At 42.1% G+C, this 19,549-nt stretch overlaps 1 long non-coding RNA gene across 1 annotated transcript; it reads left to right on the forward strand.

Moving 5' to 3' along the window:
* The first annotated feature begins 17,670 nt into the window (after positions 1 to 17,670).
* LOC148055028 (uncharacterized) lies at positions 17,671 to 19,265 on the forward strand. The gene is made up of 3 exons (XR_015705957.1): positions 17,671 to 17,780; positions 18,777 to 18,843; positions 19,011 to 19,265. It is a non-coding gene; the product is annotated as an uncharacterized LOC148055028 (long non-coding RNA).
* The last annotated feature ends 284 nt before the right edge of the window (positions 19,266 to 19,549 follow it).

Genomic DNA, 19,549 nt, shown 5'->3' on the forward strand with positions numbered 1-19,549 from the left:
ACTAAAAAGTAATAAAACTTTACATTAAAGAGTATAATCGGTTTTCTAAAAGGATTCTATTAAGTTTAGCACATTAGAAATATGCTATTTATAAATGTGAGCCTTGCAAAATGTCAATAGCCTGGTATTTACCTAGGAAATTAGGCAACTACATAAAAAATAATTATATTTAAAATCACATTTAGAAATTCTTTCATTAGTGAAATTAATTACATAATCTTAATGAGGCCTTTGGTGCATAATAGTTCTAATTCCTGAAGCTCTGAAAATAAAAATGATCAACAGAAAATGAGAACACAAACCAAGGAAAGTATCTGCCCTTGCTTGTTTTCATTTCAGAACCAAAAGGCTGTGAATTTAACCCCCTTTGAAGGAGAACTCAGAACTCCTTTAGAGGTCTGGGTTAGGGATGTGGGTGTGGAAAACCACATCAGATTGGCTGGGGGTGGTGGTTAGAGGATGATCTCTTCTCAGGTTAAGTTACCACCCTGAGATGTGGGAACCGATGACTTTTTGACGTAGCTTCAGCTCACCAGTTTTGTTTTGAATAAAAAAGATTCTGTTGATAAGAAATGGGGCTGTTAATTGTTGTAATGACTGTTTATGTAACAGCAGCAGGGCCAAAGGGAAACTGGGCTGAGACTACAATACAGTCATCTAGTAAGGCATGTTTATTTCTACTGTCTCTGTATTAGAACCACTGGCCTATTAAGAAAAGGCAATTTAAGCCATTGTTGATTTGGCAGACTGTATATTCCCTGTAAAAGTAATGTTCTTTCAGTAAAGTACCAGCTGTCTTTGACCAGGTTGAAATAAATAGTAGTAGAAATGAAGCACAGTGCCTGTACAGTCAAAATATTATATTCCTATGTACCCCTTACCCTGCAGTTTATCTTGACTATTTAAACCTAGTTAAAAGCATGCTTCTTGCTGGGATTTTGCATTAAAGCGGCTATCTTGGGTCAGCTATTTTGACATGAAATAATTCTTTCTCCTGCCCTGAAGGTACTGATTCATTCAGTCACAAATATGCTGTTGCCAGCATGCCTTTATTCAGGCTTCTGTGGTGGGGCTTGTGCTAAACTGTACTTTGAAAACTGCAACGGAGGGGAGAAGAAAATGAGGTGAATATAATAGTAATACAAATAAATATACAGATACTCAGCTGGACTAATCCTGCCACCTATACCCTCCATATCCTGCGTTGGGACAATGGTGACACTCTTTCAGCTTACGCTAACAGCACTGTAACTTTTGTTCCTGCATCTCTGAAGTCCTCTGTAGTGCTAACATAGGAAGTTGAATTTCTGTGGGACACACTTGAGTTTTTTTTCATAGGTAGTTTAGGGTGGTTTTTGTCTTGTCTCTGTCATGCTGGTTGGTCAGTTGTAACCACCCTACTGCCTATGAAAGATGTTCAAGCTCAGCAGAGCATCTTGTGGGGCTGCTTGGCCGTACGAGTGTCCAATGGAATCAGATTGCATCCCTGAAACATGGCAAAGCTCAAAGCAAGCTCTTTGGCTGCCAGGTGTTGGACTGTCTACTTAAGGCAGAGTCCAACACACACAAAGCCATGAAGGAAAGTGATGAGGGCTCACCCATATGTGATATAATAAAGTGTGATATAATGTGAGTTCTCCTTATATGGCTGACGGGGAAGCAACTGAGGATTACAGCTGATGTTGCCTTGTTCTCAGCGATTGATTATTTTTCTGTTCAACCACTAAGTTGTGTCTTAAGGTGTGGACCTGAAACAGACTTCAACGTGACATGGATTATTCCCTGGGCTGGTGAGAGACTTCATGTGCTGATGTAACTAACTCCATTACATGTTCTTTAGTTTGCTTGGACAGCGGGACTGATGATATCCCTTAGTGTCGTGGTTTAACCCCAGCCAGCAACTAAGCACCACACAGCCGCTCGCTCACTCCCCCCACCCCAGTGGGATGAGGGAGAGAATTGGAAGGGTGAAAGTCAGAAAACTCGTGCGTTGAGAAAAGAACAGTTTAATAATTGAAGTAAAATGAAATAGTATAGTAGTAATAATAACATAATAATAATATACAAAGCAAGTGATACACTGTACAGTTGGCTCACCACCTGCTGACCAATGCCCAGCACGTCCCTGAGCAGCGATCGCTGCCCCCCGGCCAACTCTCCCCAGTTTATATACTGGGCATGATGCCATACGGTATGGAATAGCCCTTGGGCCAGTCTGGGTCAGCTGTCCTGGCTGTGCCCCCTCCCAGCTCCTTGTGCACGGGCAGAGCATGGGAAGCTGGAAAGTCCTTGACTGGCGTAAGCACTACTTAGCAGCAACTAAAACATCAGTGTGTTATCAACATTATTCTCATACTAAATCCAAAACACAGCACTATACCAGCTACTAGGAAGAAAAATCAGTGCTATCCCAGCTAAAACCAGGACACTTAGTCATTTATTCTCTGGGAACTTGACATTCAGAATAGTGCTTAGCTTCATAAATATGGGAAAGACACTTAAAGCAATAAAGGCAGAGTTGCTTGAGCTTCTTAGTGGCACAGAAAACAGCTCTTGGGCCAAGAAGATCCCTATGCCTCAGAAATGTTTTCTGGTTTGCTTTGTTTTGGAGTGGGTGGGGTTTTTCTTAGCATGTTTCAACCCCTAACCCCAGTGTCCAAGTTTTTTCACCAAGATTTTTGGTGAAAATAATAAAAAAAACCCACACAGAAATCTAAAAATACATATTTGTACCTGTGATTCTTGCAGGACCACCCCAATCTGTTTTGATAGGAAATTTATATTTTTACCTTTGCCTCCAAAAGCTGCCTTAAAAAGTCTTCAGGATATCATTGCAGATTTCACAAGAGATGCAGCAAGATTGTTAGCACTTGGTCCAAATCTTTCTGAAGCCAGTGGAAAGATCTGTGCTGACTGCAGTGTTTTGAGTCAGACCCCTTAATTATAACAATTAAGGTAGAGAAAATAAGGGCAGAGAATTTGTGTGTTACTGAGGAAAAATGGAGGGAGGAGTACAAGAAAGGAAACTGTAAACCACCAGACTCCATTCTCGCATGCATATCATCCAAGTGGAATACCTTGCAGCTCCTGCTCAGAGGCAATAAATGTTACAGCTTTACAGTGAGAAAAAATGAGAAGTGCCATTCCCAAAGGATACAAAATACATCTCTACGTATGACAAGCAGTTAACAATATGGATAGCATCTGCCTGGGCTTTTATCTTGATTTAAATTTGTTTTCTATTCACCAGGCTCAATTGCAGGAGAGTAATATTGAAATGTGCATGAACCACTAGATACAAATTTTATTACCACCTCTGTGGTACACCTACTATAGAGAGGGAAGTTTATGAGTGAAAAAGATCACAGGATACTTAGTCACCTCCAATATTTGCAGTCCAGACTGGAAGAAGTAATTGATTTTCTAATAATAGAGAAAATTCTTGGCTGGAGGCATGGTGTTGTGTTTTAGCCCATGTCTGGGTGATGTAATTTCCACTATAGGGAGTCACTGATCTGCCTTGTAGTGGTTGGTTGCAGGATTACTTCTTAACAATCCTGCAGATGATATATCAGTGCTGGGGCTTTCCAGCTGTTAGACTCCTTAAAAAATGCATTCCTGTTTCTTGCAGCTACAAAGTCGTTAGCCCCTTTGAATCGTGCTACAGTCCTGGAGGCATGAAGTGCCAACTTTATGCAGGGTAAATCCCATTGAATATCACTGAGCCCTGGTAATAACAAAACAGGCACTTCCTTCCTGGAGGCAAGGTGCGATAGTCTCTTTTGCTCCTACTAGTTTAATGCGGAGGTTGCCTAAGGCTGCAGAGCACTGTACCAGTGAAGGAGAGCACTGCCTTTTGTGGAAAGGTACCTCTTCCGCACAGCAACGCTCCTCAGCCCTTCTTGGACAAAAGAGCTGGTTTGTTTTAATAGTAGATCTGTCTGACCTGTCTTAACTGGAACAGAAACAGATCAGAAATACAAATGCTCTGATAATACATCTGAAGAGATGGTAACCCCTAGCGAGAGAAGTGATGGGAAGTCAAGGAACGGTAGATAACAGTGACTTCTCCAGATATGGTAGCTGCCTGTCCAGACTGGGAAGGGAACATACATAGTGAGGCACAAGGGGTAGGAAAGAATTTTATGCAGTGCATTGTGGGTTTTTATCTTTCTAGATACCAACAATTTGTGTCCTTCAAAGTGATTACTTGTCTCGGTAAAAGCTGCCAGTTGGGAGAAAGAGCCTTCTGCCTTTTACTGACTGACTGATTTCTGTGCCTGGGGCACAGTCTCAAAAGATGTGTTGCTTCTTTTATTCTGAATTATTGGTATTCATGCACAAAAAGTATACATGCCACGTTACAGAGAAACCACAGCAGTGCAACCCGATGATGTTCAAACAGATTCTGAAAGGGTTTCATATGAATTTCAAACGGCTTTGGATCCAGTCTTCTGTGAACTGCATCAAAAATGCAGTTTGGGTCAGTAATGTTTACATTTTTCATAATGTTTATATTGAGTTATTGCACATTCACTGTCACTTTGCTGTCAGTTAAGAGACAGGAGCTGGAGCCTGGGAATGCCCATGTACTTTTCATTTTGCTGTGCAGGATTATCACACCAGTTCTCAGAGTGATCAAAAGGGTAAAAAAATGCATATGGTAACAGTGTCCTAAAGTTATTTTGAGCCCCTAATTACAAAATAGTCTGGTCAATGTGATTCAGTTTTCACTCATGAGAAGGTCATTTGGCTCAAAATGGGAACTTCTCGTTTCTAATCTTGCAAATAGCCAGCTTTGGGCTATAACTGTGTTTAGCAATCTGTAAGATGAGAGATCTCAAAACAAGGTTCCATGGTATGTACAGGTCTGCAGCCCCTACCTGTGTCTTACTCAAGTGGCAAGGGACTTCCCCTCTCATTTTTGGTTTTTTTTTTTTACAACATAAAATAAATAAACAGATTAACTAGTAATTAGGGTTGTTGAAAAGAAGGCAAATGGAGAACAAGAGCAAGCATTCCCACTTGCTAATGTAAATCAATGCTATCAAATTAGGGTGGGGTGTGAGGGGCAGGTGTCAGCTGAGCTACAACTAATAAGGGCCTGTAAAAGAGATTAGCTGGCTACCCATGGGCCTCTGCTTGTTCTTGCCAGTGGTGCTTTGTGTAGCAAAGCGAAGCAATTGTGGAAGCGATGCTGGAATCACTTTGGTGAGTCCTTGTGGGCTGCAACAGTTTCAGATGTTTTTTTTCTTTAGAAACCTCTCTTTTATTGGTCTTTGCTGGATTCCTACTGTTGGAGCACATTATATATGTTATGTATATTGTGTACACTGCATATGTAAAATGAATATAGGTTTTTGTCTTACCTGTGTTCCTTCTTAAGGGATAGATCACAAGTTTGATATCAGGATATTATTCAGAATGAATATATGCAAAGCATTCAAGGAATGTTTCGTTGAAAACTTAAAGCTATAAAAATCCTATGAGAATAAGTTTGTAGTTTACTATTGTGCTTTTTATGGCATATTTTCTTGTCATGCACTGAGGGCATGAATCACGAAAGCAACTGGCACACAGAACCCTATTTGATGTTTTGACTTTCAGTCCTGGCTGAAAACAGAGGAATAGATGTGACTGCTGGTACTCTTTTAATGAAAATAGCCAGTTTCTTGATAGAACTGACAACAATGATCCTTTCTGAAGGTTTGGGGTGCAATGTAATAAGCAATAGAACTTACCAAAGGTCTATTTTATTCAGTAAAACTTTGCGTGAGAAGCCCAACAGAAGTAGGTGCGCAAAGAACCATGACCCTCCTTTCTTTTCTGCTAAGTTCTTCTCGCATTTGTGAGGTTAACTGGTTTTGTATCAATATGAGCTGTGATTCAGAGTTTTCCTTAACCACCATTTTAAGAAGAATGTGTTGGTTAAGCTTCCTTTCCAGCTTTGTTGATTCTGAGAGACCATCTTTCTGAAAAGAACTCTAAACTAGTGATCCTTGAACTAATGTAGTCTTGAGATTTCAGTTTTAGGGGCACACCAGCAAAATAATCATGGAGGGAAGCAAGAGGTGCAACATCAGGCCATTATTTTATGCAATTCTAAATAATTATGTCCCGAGTATGTATCTGGTAGGCAGCCATACTAAGGACTTATAATGTATTTTGAGAGAATTGCAGAGAAAAGGAAACATTATCCTTTGTAGATGCATCCAGAAGAGTTGCAGCCACTTTTAACAGCTTGATGGAATCACACTGGTACAGAGCTCAAAGATCTACATCTGTGTTTCCTTGTCCTAGCCACAAACCTCTGGCTGTGGGATCTCATTAGTATTCCTGCTGTAAGACTTGGTGCCGATATGGTCTTTGTTCCCTGAGCTTAAAAACCAGCCTGTTTTCACTGCTGACAGCTTTATGGAAGCAGTTATAAAGTTTTGCCAGTGCTCCCTCTGCTTGCACCAATGAATCTACATTTCCCACTACAGAAAGATTGATAGTGGGCTATTTTTATATTCTGAGCCAGATTTATGCATTCTGCAGAATCATATGAAGCTAACCACGTAATAAATGCATGTATCGGTGAATGGGCAAAAAGTTATGCCAACTCTTCCTGAATGTCTCCCTGCATATCACTAATATTGCAAAAGAGGACTTTCGGAAGGCAAATAATGTGGTAATTTTAATTCATTTTTTCTTACGGGTGGTTGGTGTACATGGAGGGGAAAACTTGGATGTATGCAGAAAGGTGTGAGAAGAAACATTAAGCCAAATTGGAAGGAATGAGTTCCAGTTGTCAGGCAGCCCCAAGTCAGGGGCAATGCTGCCCCCGAGGGCTCAGTCTCAAATGAAAATCCCCTTAGCTCTGACAGTGCTGAGACTTTGACAGATCCTATAGTTGAGTTGGAAATCTTCCAAGAGAACAAAATGGATGAAAAAATAGAGGGAGAATGACAAAACATTTTTTTTTCTTTATTTTCTGAGCTACTTTCCCACAGTCTGATTTCCAAAGAGATCTGTTGATATAAGTGCAGCAGCTGGAGATGAGAGGTTTTTAAAACAACCTTCAGTGATATACAGTTTATACTGGGAAAATAATTATTCTTCAAAGATTCCTGAAAAGTAGTGTTTAAGGTGTTTAATGATTAAAAACCTGATGTCCTTGAATATAAAAGTTAGATGAAAGAACTGCCAGGGACCTTAATGCAGCTGAAATGATAAACATAAAGGGAGCAATAATGATCGAGCCTGAGGTGATTACATTCTCTAATTGGAACACATGTATCATTTAGGCATGTTAATCTTTGTCTGTCTAATGTACTTTGGTTAGGCTAACCTACATCCAGTGCAAACTACTTGGATCATAACATCAGCACGTGCAGCAAGAAGAACCATGACGTGTCTGCAGTCCTCTAAGCAAACATTGAAACTCCTCATAGCTGTATGGTTCACCTTTGCAAATACGTCTGAGTGGGCTAAGAACTCGGCTCCCACTGACGTGTTCTTGTGAGCATCTTCCTGTGTTAGACCCCTTGGAATATTTGCACCAGTATCTTGGGAGCAGAGAAGAGATGTTTAAAATAAGGACTGACCCAAGCAGTAAGCTTGATGTCAGACACCTGCTCTGTAGCATTCTAGATGAAAAAAACTTATGAATGAAGTTATATAGCTGCAATCCTAGCTGCCGGGTCAGTTTGTATGGCTGTGACTTTCAAAATTAGCTGAGTTATACCTCTTAGTGCTTGCTGAGGATCTGGAACATGGATCTTGGTTCCCAGGCTGAAGTATTTAAGAGGCCTGACAAAAAAAAAAAAAAAATCTGTGGTATCTTAAAGTCCCTTGGAGGTGCCCTCTGCAGTAATCAGCAGATGTGATTCTGCTCAAGCAAGTCTGCGTGAATGTGTATCCCAGCCATTGTCTCTAAAAGCCCCTGTGCTTTTTCTGATTCCTCCGCGCAAGTGATAGAAGGGTATGGCAGCACAGGAAAAGCAGCAGGGCTGGCTACTAATCTGCGGTTACTGATGGATTTTGCAATCCCAAGGGTTGTAGAGTATTGTTACTTAATAAGCTGCTTTTTGGCCAGATGGGGTCAAGAGGAACATGGGAGAAACAAGAGGTTACAATATAATGTTCTGGGCACTGTTTTTCAGACTTTCACGTACATGTGGATTGAGATCGGATTCTTAATGGGACTGCCCTTCTGCCCTCTCCCATTCCACTCCATCTTGGTGATGATGATGCTCATTCTGTTAATTTTAATTGCAGAGAGGTTTCAATGGGAGTAATTTACTCTAAACTGGAGATACTGAAACCCATCTTAATCTGTGGTAGAATTTTTTAAACGTGAAGGAACCGATGGCTGTGCAGCCCTTGCCCTTCGTGTTCCTACTTGCAGCTACCCCTGCCCCCAGCTTCTCCCAGAAGGGACAGTTGGACTGTATCTGAAGAAGAGCGTGCCTCATACCAGGTTGTCAGTTGAATTGGAATTTTCTTTGCTAGAGCTCCAATGGAGGAAAAGCGTGTACTGCATGGTGTTCGCTTTTGTGAGACGTGAACCTCTCTGTGGGTCAGAATCAGTATGTGATACTAACGTGTTACATCAGGTCTTTTATGGCCTGAGGTGTCTTTAGTTTGTGTGCTACAAAAGCATGTTTGCATGCAGCAATAGGGTCGGCTGTGACAAATCATTTAACTTACAATGAAGACAATTCAGGATGTTCTGACCCTTTGAATCTGCACACGTAGGTGGACCTTTATATGTGATGGGTGAACATGTACTTGGTTGGTCATGGTACCTCCAGGGACCGTTCTTTATTTCTGGGGTTTAGGATAGGAGCTGCAGGTTTCTAGCCACCCATGCTTGCACCATCTCGGTAAATGCAGCTCTTGATAGTGAAGGACTAAAGGACGACACTGTGTACAAGGCAGTGGGAGTCAGTAGTTCTGGCTTCCATTCCTGGATTTGCTGGTAGTGAACAGGCATGGAACAGTCTCCAGCTTCTTGCAGTTCAGTTTTTGCTCTGTAAAAGAGAAATACTGTCAGAATTCTTCATCAGTATAAAGAGTGGTTTTTACTCCTGGCAGTAACAAAACTAGTATTTAATCAGAGAAATCTTGAGATACGTGTTTCCTTTTATCTCTGTATTTCCTGGTACTGTAAATATGGGAATGTTCTAGAAAGCTTGTATATTTTTAAATAAAGCAGGTGGTATTTGGCCTCCAAATGTAGATCAGACAGTCATGAGGAGAGACAGGAAGAGACAATACTCCATGGAGACCTCAGAGGGTTTAATTTGCAGCTATACCACCATTGAAATTAGCTTCAGTGGACGTGTGGGATGTAATCATAATTCTTAGTGTATATTGGTGCCTTGCAATGAATGCCACAGTAATGAAGTGAGCAAGTATCAGGCCTCAAACTGACACTAGAAGTAGGAACCCCCTAAAACACACACAAAAAAAAAAGTCTTTGGTAGAAAGACATGTGTTGAGATGCCTTCAGCCTAGCTGAGATTTCTGTAAAGCAAGTTTGATGGCAGAGCAGTTTGTCACTGCTAGTAAAGGGAGGATAGCTGAGAGACTGGGAGGCTTGGGAGATACGGTTTCAATTGCACTCACCTGCAGACCTCCTGCTTGACTTCGGGGAGGAACAGAAAAATCATGTACCTACGCCTTTTGTTTCACCCCTGTTTGCAAAATGGGGATGTACAGTTTCCCTCCTGTACAGGCATGCTGTGAGAAGAGCTCTGCAAATGACTGATATGCGCTTGTACTGTGGAGATAAGGACCAGAAAAACAGCAAGGGCCCAGTTTATCCCTGTACAACCCACCTCAGACTCCTCGCTTCCATCCTCCATCCTAACTCCCAGATTATGCATCAGATGATCAGTATCCCCATGAGGTTTGTTAAATCTAGGAATTGCCCTGGAGTAGATCCAGTCCTGCTATGTCCTTGATTTGTCTTGAATACTTGTGTGTGTGAATACTCCCCCACAGAGGGAGAGTTGTGAAGGACAGTTGATTCTGTTTTGAGCTGAGAGTAGTTCACCGCAAAGCTTTTGTGCACAACTGCCAGAAAATAGTTGCAGCAAAATAGTGAATTTACCTCTAAACAGGAATCGCGAAACAGCTTCTGCACGTAAAGGAGAGCTAGCGAATGTGTCCTGTTTAATACACAGATGAGCTCTTGGTTGTGCTGCATGTTAGCAGCCTGGGGAGTAGAATCCAGGAGGAGGCTGCTTTGAAAAGACTGATATCTCAGAGTGCTTCCCACTCTGTGAGAACCATGTGGCTAGATACAGAGGTGTCTTGAGGATGTTTTAGGATTCCTTGGGATATTCTGGCTGCTAGCGCGTGGGTAAGACTTTTCTGTGCACCTGCCTCTACAGAACAGCTTGTCCCAGGCTTTGAGAGGTGCTCCTCGGGGCATGGCCTGTGAAGTGCTCTGGTGCCAGGCTGTCACTGTCCTTTTGACACATGGTCTTTTCTCCCAGCATATGCTTTTTTGTACTCTCATCAGACATGAGAGGCCCCGTAAGGTATAACATGACTTCCAAATCGGCGTGATTGAGACAATCAAACTGGTTGCATAAGGTTAAGAGAATACTTCATTAACTTCAAGTATCCCTCAGTAATGAATGCTGTGGATAAGAAAGCTTTTAAAGGCCAATAGCAAGCAGAACTTTGAGACTGGTGGGCTGTATTTAGAATCGGTGTGTGTGAAGGGAGAACAAGAGCCAGCCCAAAGAGAAAAACAGATGCTTGAGACAGGCATCTGAGAATGCTGACAAAATACAGAGGTCAAAGGGAGGAACAAGTCCAAGAGCAAGCTTTTGTCCGCCCGTGCTTGCTCCATCACCAATGGGTCTGACTTCTGTCATACTGGAGTTCATTTTCTGATTTTTAGGGGTTTTTTTTTCCCCTTCCTGTGACCCTAAAGTGTGGCCATAACCACTCTGTGGATATGGAATGTGATTTCAACAAATAAAGGTGGGGTCCTATTATTTGATGTTTGATAAGGCTCAAGCGACCGTACATGTACTAACATAGAATTTTATGGCATGACATGCGTCTGGCTGCTTCAAAAACACTGCATGTCTGGCTGAGCTCAGAAAGACTATCCTTTAGAGACTGACAAATGGCAAAGTCCACACAGGACTGTGGTACTCTGAGCGCTTAACTGTTTCTGAAGACTGAGGAAGGCTGCACACAGCCCCTTTGGTATTCAGGCATGCTGAATTATCTGCTGTGGGGTTCCATCTAACCCTGAAGTGTTTTTCTTGCTTGTATGCAAAGTTGCCATGCTGGGCCTTAGGAGAGCTCTACAGTTAACTGTCAGAAGTCGCAACACCCTTGTGGATCCTGCCACAACTAGACATGAATGTATAGGAGAGCAACTCTAACCCCTTCCAAAAGGGGACTTTAAAAACTTTCTAGGTCTCAGCAGTGCTAGCATACTCTGGCGTGACAGCTCTGCGTTTGGAAAGCAGCTGCATTTCAGTTGTAGATGCGGGCATGTCTGGCCATCCAGCCTGATGGTGCCCATAAAGCTGCTCAGGGTCTGGCTCTAGCAGAGGAAAGCACTGCAGGAGGCATGAGAGATTATCATCCTCATCAGAAAATGAGAAATGATCTTACTAATAAAATACATGCATTATATAAATAAAGAGAATTCTTAGGCAATTTATTCTCTTCATGGACATGTTTGATTCTATGTCACATGGAATGTGTGCATGTGCATTCATATTAGGCAGAATAATGGCCTTTCTGAAAAGATATTAGTGGATTATTTTACTCTTGCTGCAGGTGGCATTAAGATGAGAGGCCTTGGCTATTGTGCTGTCAATTTGTTTAATGATTATTAGAGGAGCAGGTGATTTCTATTAAAGGGAAGTGACAGACTGTCCATTAGATATAGATGCATGTTTATTAAATTGGAAGCCTGGAGCAAGCAGCCTGGCTCATTTGCTTCCAAATTCTAGACCAATCTGTTTTATTTTGCACCTGGAAGGTTCAGAGCACAGTGAAAGTGGGAACTATTTACCAAGCAGGGATAAGAGGACTGTTGCATTCATGCACGTATATCCACTTCCATCCGAAACGGAGAATGCAGTGGGAAGGAAGCTGGGAGAATGCAGGCTGTAATACATGTTTCTCAGTTTAATCTCTTAGCCTTCTTACCTAGATAGGCTTGAAAGCAGAGAGAGATGACATAAGGATTTAATCTTTAAGTGCAAACCCTTTGTCTCTTCAATCTGTGCGTGTGTCTCTGTATAATAGAAAGATGGGCGATTTCCTCTAGACCTATTTATCCCTGTGTTCTGGGTCTGCTGGTAGCCAGCTGCTTCAGTGGGAGATGGAAACTCTCTCCCCAGTGAACAATTACAGAAGAATCTACCCAAAGGAGACATTTATTTGTAGTCCCCACCAGCTATTGGTTTATGCTCTAAAGCAGCAGAATTTATCTTTCTCTTTAATCCGGTCTAATGTGACTGTGGATGTTCTCATTACCCAGACAGAAGTTTAATCCTTTCAGGAAATGTCTCCCCAATTCAATGCCTCTGTTATCCTTCTTTCCTCTCAGTCAAACTGGTGCAGTTTGAAATCAGATCTTTCTTTTCACCGGTCTAATATAATAAGCTTACCACTCCATCCACCCCCATTAGTCAGATCTTCACTGGGATAGTGATTTGGGGTCTGGTGTCTGCAGATCAAAGAGGCTGCTGAAAAATTGGAAGGGTTCATAAAAGAGCCGTATAAATGATTCAGAGTCTGGGAAACATCTTTCTAGTGAAAGATGTAAGGAGCTTGATCTATTCAGGCTATCAAAGAGGAGACTCCATCACAATGTGCAAGCACAGATACAGGGAAGATGACTTCTTATAACAGATGGCTCCACTAGCCAGCAGAAAAATATACAGTGGAATTTGGCTGGAAGGTTGGGATTCAGCTTTCATTGGAAGCCGGAGCTGGCACAAGAGCTGGAAAAAAGTAGGTATGTTTTCAGGGTAAGATACTAGCCGTTGGAAGAACTTACCATCAGAGTAACAAATTAGGAAAAGAACATGAGTCTAATTTAGGAGATCTGTAATACTCTCTGAAAAGCATTATTTTATTCTACTGATTAGAGACTAAGCTAAATGATGTGTCACAGTGGGCACCGAATGTTCCTCTTGGAGCCTGCAGCTGAGCATCATGCTGCCATGTTGCAGCAGTGTGGCTGCAGAAGGGAAGCAGTTTAAAACACCGACTTCTATGACAGAAAATTATGAAATCAGGTTCCTGGTATACTGCTGAATTCCTTTAAGGCCTCTAATTTTTCGCGTTCAGTTTTCCTACCTGTAAATATTGATAGCACTGAGCTGTTTCCCGTCAGGAGACAGGTGCGGATGTCCTCACATTCATAAGGCACTCTGAATATCAGTAACGCTATTTTTGCACCAGAAATGAGCAGTACAAGATGCCTCTTGGTGGATTTCCACTCTGTATTTAATTCCAAATGTGTGCATCAGTGCAAACTAAACTACAGTTTAGTCAAATTAAAGGAAATAAAACAAAAGTCCACTCTGTTGCATGCTCCCTTTCCTGCTTTATGTACCTGTCACTGCAAAGGCAGGGCAGTGTGCTACTGCATGCTAATAAATCACTTTCTTTTTGCAGCTCTGTACTCCTGCTGAGTGGCTGTGATTTGTGAATGACCTGTTTCTGCTCTGGGGACAGCTGGACTGAGAAATCAACTGGGAGTTACAGTGAGCTGATTCGCTTCCAGGCCTGGCTCAGCACCGACGCATGGGCAAAGGCTGCCATCTTCAGTCAAAACCTCCCTACAGCAGCAGAGGGGAGAAATTCAGAGAAGAGCTTGCACCACAGGAAGATTTGAGACAGAGCGGGGACTAGGTGGAAGAAATGTGTTAAGGAAGCACTAGATGTGGAGCAGAAGTTGCACTGACTGGTGTCACATCCCTTTGTCATCTGGGTGAATTCCTGTCCCCAGACTACAGACCTGCAGGTCAACACTTCATTACTGAGTGGGGGCGTCTGGAGAGTGAGGGAGATATTACTGCTGTCCATAGTTCCGAGGGAGAGTGAACCTTCTTTTCTCCACCTCACCCTCCCACCCCTTCTCCCTTTGGGAACTTACTTAAAATTCTTTCTGTCCTTGGCTCAGGTATCCTGGAGCCTTAGATGAGCTGATTGCAATTTTGTCACATTAGTCTTCCTGAAAACACAAGTAATGACTCTTGTCAGCTGACAGGCTGTCCCCAGGACCACCCTCACCATTCAAAACACACTACTGGTTCCAGTCACTCATAGTGCCCTCTGATGCTCAGCAAGGGACGAAAGGGGAGGGCAGACATTAAATATTGCTGTATTTAAAGGCTACAATAACATATTCTTTGTCTCCCTACCAGCTATTTGCTGGGCTGTTATTTCACCATTCTTTTTCTGTTTTTTCTTTTTTCTTTTTTTTTCCTGGGCACATGTTTTTCCCAATTCAGGCAAAATCACTACTTCCATACTCAGCTGTCCTGATTGCATGAAGAAGAGTCTGATTGCATTATTCATCCGCAGTGCTCATAAAAGACTTGAAAACTCTTGACTAGACCTAAAGCTTTTGATGACATTCTGTTTCAATAGAAAAGGGGAAAGATACTGTGTGAACTGGTGGCATCTGATCGCATTGCTACCCCACCAGCTGTGGATGGGCCAGCTAGGGCTGCGTGGTACAAGATGAACTATTGCTTTTACTGAGCAGTTTCTGGGAGATGGCTTGCTGTGCTGTTCCACTTTGTTTTTCTCTTTGTCCAAGGCTGCAGTGATGATGCTGGGAAGCAAATTGGTTTTAGATATTGGTGTGCAAAGGTAGCCTAACTCCGAGGAAATGCTGCCACCTGTGGGCATGAGAGCACATTTATCCCAGCTTGGTTATTTTCATATCATTAGAAACTCTGACTTAGCTTGTTAAAATTCTTCTGATTAAAAAGTTTATTAAAACAGGAAAAGAAAGGGGGTAATCCAGTGAAATGGAGACAGCAGTGGAAAAGTCAAACTACTTCACCACTGACAACTGGGCAATTACAGAGACAAAATACCAGGCTAAGTGCATCTTTGGTCTGACTCATCTGACCAGTCTTATTTTGCTTATTCTGTTAGATTGCTATTGCAGCTGTTACCCCATCTACTCTTTCAGTGCCAGGGCATCTTGCTTGTGTTTGGTTTTGAGCAGTAGAAGGACTCGATCCAAAAGTTGAGTGGAGGTTCCCAAGAGAGTACTGCAGTATTTGCGTGTTGCAGCTCTTGAAAGGAAGTGCGAAATGGGGTCTGAATGGATGAGTCTTGAGTGCTGTGTGTGAGACTTCACAGGTCTGTATTACGCAACTTATATTTATACAGTGACGCTGCATACAGTGAGAGCCATCTTTATAAACGGAGAAATTCCAGAGAGGAGGTGCCTTGGTAATGTCACTAAAAGGATATGGTTCTAAATTAGAACCCCCATTCAAATCCTTTCATTGCAGAGGGAGTCTCTCTCAGTATCCCCACCTGTCAGTCTGACCAGTCCCAACATGATGCGCAGCGCTGGTACTGAGGTCACTGCAATGTCACAAGAGCAATGAGTATTCAGGAAGGTCAGGACCAAGCAATTAAGGAAGCTGAGGAGGAAGAAGGCAGAACAAAGTGTTTCCTAATATGGCAGGGAAATTTAACCTCACCTGTGCACAGTCCTTTCAGTTGGCTTTTATTATAGCATCTTTGTTTGTTTTCTTGGGAGGCCTGTTTACCATACTGGCTTTCAGGTTGGCTAGGTATGCTTATGGATTCAGCATAGAGAAGATCTGGATGAAAAAAGTAAGGGCAAAATCTTTTTGAAATGGCTTATATTTTGTGTGTTGATGTGAGAATGCAAGAGTTACATGTGGTATGGAAGGAGTATTAGCTTAGAAAGTATCTTCTGTTATAGTGCACTAAACATGGCACATTCGGGGAAAGTTTGGTTTACTTTTGTCTTCGAGTTGATTACTTTAACAGGTTGGTGCTTTTCGATGTTACTGTCTTTCCCCTGTTGAGAGGAGGGGACAAGATAGTTTTCACCAAGGTAGATATTACTAGCTGCACAAACATACACATACAGAAACCTCGGCACCTATATATGCATGTAGATAAACACAGATGCACACAGGAGCACTATAATGCTTGCCCTTTCAATCCACATTTGCCTACAATCTCTGATTCTTAAACACACAAGCTAGTATGTGCACACACACAGTATCTCATACACATAGATATTTAAACACCAAGGCAGAGCTCGTAACAGAAATGAGGAATACATGTACATGCTCAAGATGTCTCTCAAGACCATAACTCCCCACTCTGTATACTGCAACTATTGGAAAAAATGTCTTAAGCTGTTTTTCACTATTTTAGAATAGCCTCTTTCACATGGTCTGAACAGGCTGGACAAGGATGGGATTAAGCATGCTAAAAACAAATCCACCACCAAAAGACCTATCATCTTTTGACCCCGCTCCTCCCTGTGTGCATTGTGGAATTTTTTAGAAGGTATTAGTAGCTCCCAAGGATATCAGCAGGATGGTTCATATGACATATCCAGGTCACTTAGGTACCTGGTTACAATGTAATTTGCAGGACCGAAGAGCTCTTTCCTTGTGTCACTTCACCTTGCCTCCAAAAACTGTCGCAGGCTGTTTCACTCCATCACTTCCAAGGGAGGGCTTGACATTCTCATCAGCTCACCTGGATTGTGTGGGCAGAAAATGAAGGGAACACCTGTGCTGCTGGCAAACTGTAGGCATCTCTGTTTGCCAAAATGTTAAATTAATCTGATTCTCTGCTGTTCTTTTGGCTGCTGAGCAGAGGTGGGGTTTAGTTCTGAAGTGTTAGCTCTTCACAGATTCTGGTGCCTGGGAAACTGATTGTAAAAAAAGAGAGGCCAGCACAGTATCTCACATTACAAGCAGCATTGGTGGTCTTGTTTTTCTGGTAGGTGCTTACAGGTTTTCTGTCATTGAATAATCTGTGTTAGTTACTTGTTGCAGTTATTAATAGCTGTATCTGCAAGAAGGACAGAATCCTACCTCATAGCAAAAGCTAATCAGAATTAGCTGAAGCTACACAGTAAATTGAAGTCTTACCTGGGGCTGTTCCTGGCATACAGTAGAAAAGGTAGCAGGCCACATTAAAACAGAACATTGGAACTGAGATACTCCAGGGCATATGCTAGGGAATGTCTTACGTGGTGAAAACTAAGAAAATCAATTCGCACCTGGCATAAGATGGGAAAGGGTGGGGAGACTAGTAGAGTGTGTTATTGGCGACAGAGCACACTCTTCCTTTCAGACTCAGGTTATGGGGCAATCGCTTTACAGTGATGAGCATCAATGTTCATTGGTGCAACTGATAGAGAAGAACTGAGACTGCATCCGTATATCACAGTATGTGTCTGCACAGCATGCCCTCAGCAAATTCCAAGGAGGTGAGGCTTTCTGAAGCTTTTAGTAGCTTATCTGAAGGAAAATATATTCCACCCCCCTCTTACTTTCAATCCCTGTTCAGATTTGGTGGTGGCTGGATGTGTTGACTTTAGCCATCTTGGGAAACAGTGTCTGGCAAAGCCAAGGTTAACAATCTATTTGCTTCTCTGTCAGGACAAAGATGTCTGGTGGCCACGCAAAAGGTAATAAAGTTCGGTCTAAAAGATAAGAGTCTTCTCTGCGGAGGTAGAAAGGATTCTATCAGCTCAAACACCTATGGGGTGTGTACTGGTAAGTAGATGGGTTAGCACAGTTTTCTTCTAATGCAGGCGGTGAGGCATATCTGCTCTTATGAGGACATCAAGTGAAAACACAAGTATGTGTCAAGTTTTGCAGTTCATATGATCTAGGTCATACTTTTTCCTCATACAAATGTGTTTGGCCTGGAAAGATGATTTGGAGAGTTCCTAAGCAGGAGAAGTTATATAAAATGACTGAAACCCACCATCTGATGTCTCCCTGGATCTGGCTGTAGGCAGACTGCTGGGTCTGGCTACATGATCTCTATCTATTGGGTAATTGAATCACTTCTGAGTGATTCAGCCCTGATGACTTGCTTGGTGGCTTGCTCTTTCAATGGGAACTGTTTTTAAATGCATGTCCAAAGGATTGAGAGTGCTGTTTTATCCACCAAAAAAGGATGTGCCAATGACACATCTCAATGGAATTTAACTGCCTTTTTTTAATCTGAGCATCCTTTTGTGTATTAGATTTTGGTGGCTGCAAGTGAATGACCAACTAGTCACATGGGTTTGATTCCCTGGCCTTTCACAATGACAACCAGGGAACTGGCGTTAGGTGGTCAGCTGCATCCAGCCCTCAACAGTAGCAAATCAACATGACAGTGCTGACTTACATCGGTTGAGATTTTGGTTCATTGTGCATATGCCTAACTAAAATCTCTATCTTGGAATTGCTGCAGAGTGTAGGTAACTGAATTTTATTCCTTCTGCATCTCCTGCAAGTCATAGAAAAACAGAAAAAGTGGTGTGTTAGATGCGTGCCTGTTTTAGACGGAAGCTGTGTTACTGCCAGAGTGAGCCTCATAACATCCTCTTTGATGCCTGTGTTTTTGGGTGATACTGGTGTTTTTTCTGAATATTGGCGCTCTCATAATTTATTTTGTCAATCTTGCTGAGTAAGTAGATTACTGATGTTTATCCAAAAAGCTTGTTTAAACAAACTGCCAAGCTGATGTGTTTTCTAAGAGCTGTTTTGTGGCCACAGATATGAGCCAGAGGAGCCAATGGACACTGATATGTGACAGACCCCTTTGAGCTCCGTGGGTTGTCAGGTACGTATTCCCCCCTTCCTTTAAGATGCCAATACTTTATAGGCATTACAGACGCCAGAAGAGCATACCTTGGGCATAGCTGCATGACAGCAGCAGCCTGAGTAGTGCATGGAACTACACAATGCAGCCAGAAAGGAAGAACGGTGTTTTGTATCTTTCTGTTACAGCTGTCGAGGTTTCACTGCATGTAGTTTTTTGTGTGTATACCTTCAAGGCTGGATTTTCAGAAGAACTGAGGAACAGATGTCCAAATCCTACAGCTTTCGAAAAGAGTGCAGCACCCGTTTTGGTACAGACATTTTCAAAAGCATTGAAAGCCCAGCTGTTGCTATCGCAATGTTTAGAGAATGCTGGACTTTTAATAAAGATCACCACCCACTGCCCAAAGCTCTTTTGAAAGTCTGGCCATTTATTTTTGGTACCTAAATGGGAATGGAGCTCTTCTATAAAATCCAGCCTTTGATAAACAATTTGATGGGACTAAGATAACAAGACTGAGTAGGAAAGCACACTGTAGCCTCTACCAGTCTTCACCTCAATACATATATTTTGTAGAATGTGCTCGGGGTGAAAAGATATTAATATGTAAAGCCCTTTGATTTAATATGCCAGAGCATTGTTCTCGGTTCTTTGCTTGGACTGGTGCACAACACTGGAAAAATAAAATGGAATCATAAAATGAAATAAATAAAATATAAAAGCTGTG

Source organism: Nipponia nippon, unplaced genomic scaffold, assembly GCF_047370975.1.
Source record: "Nipponia nippon isolate SJK-2023a ecotype South Korea unplaced genomic scaffold, ASM4737097v1 scaffold_27, whole genome shotgun sequence".
Taxonomy (NCBI): Eukaryota; Metazoa; Chordata; class Aves; order Pelecaniformes; family Threskiornithidae; genus Nipponia; species Nipponia nippon.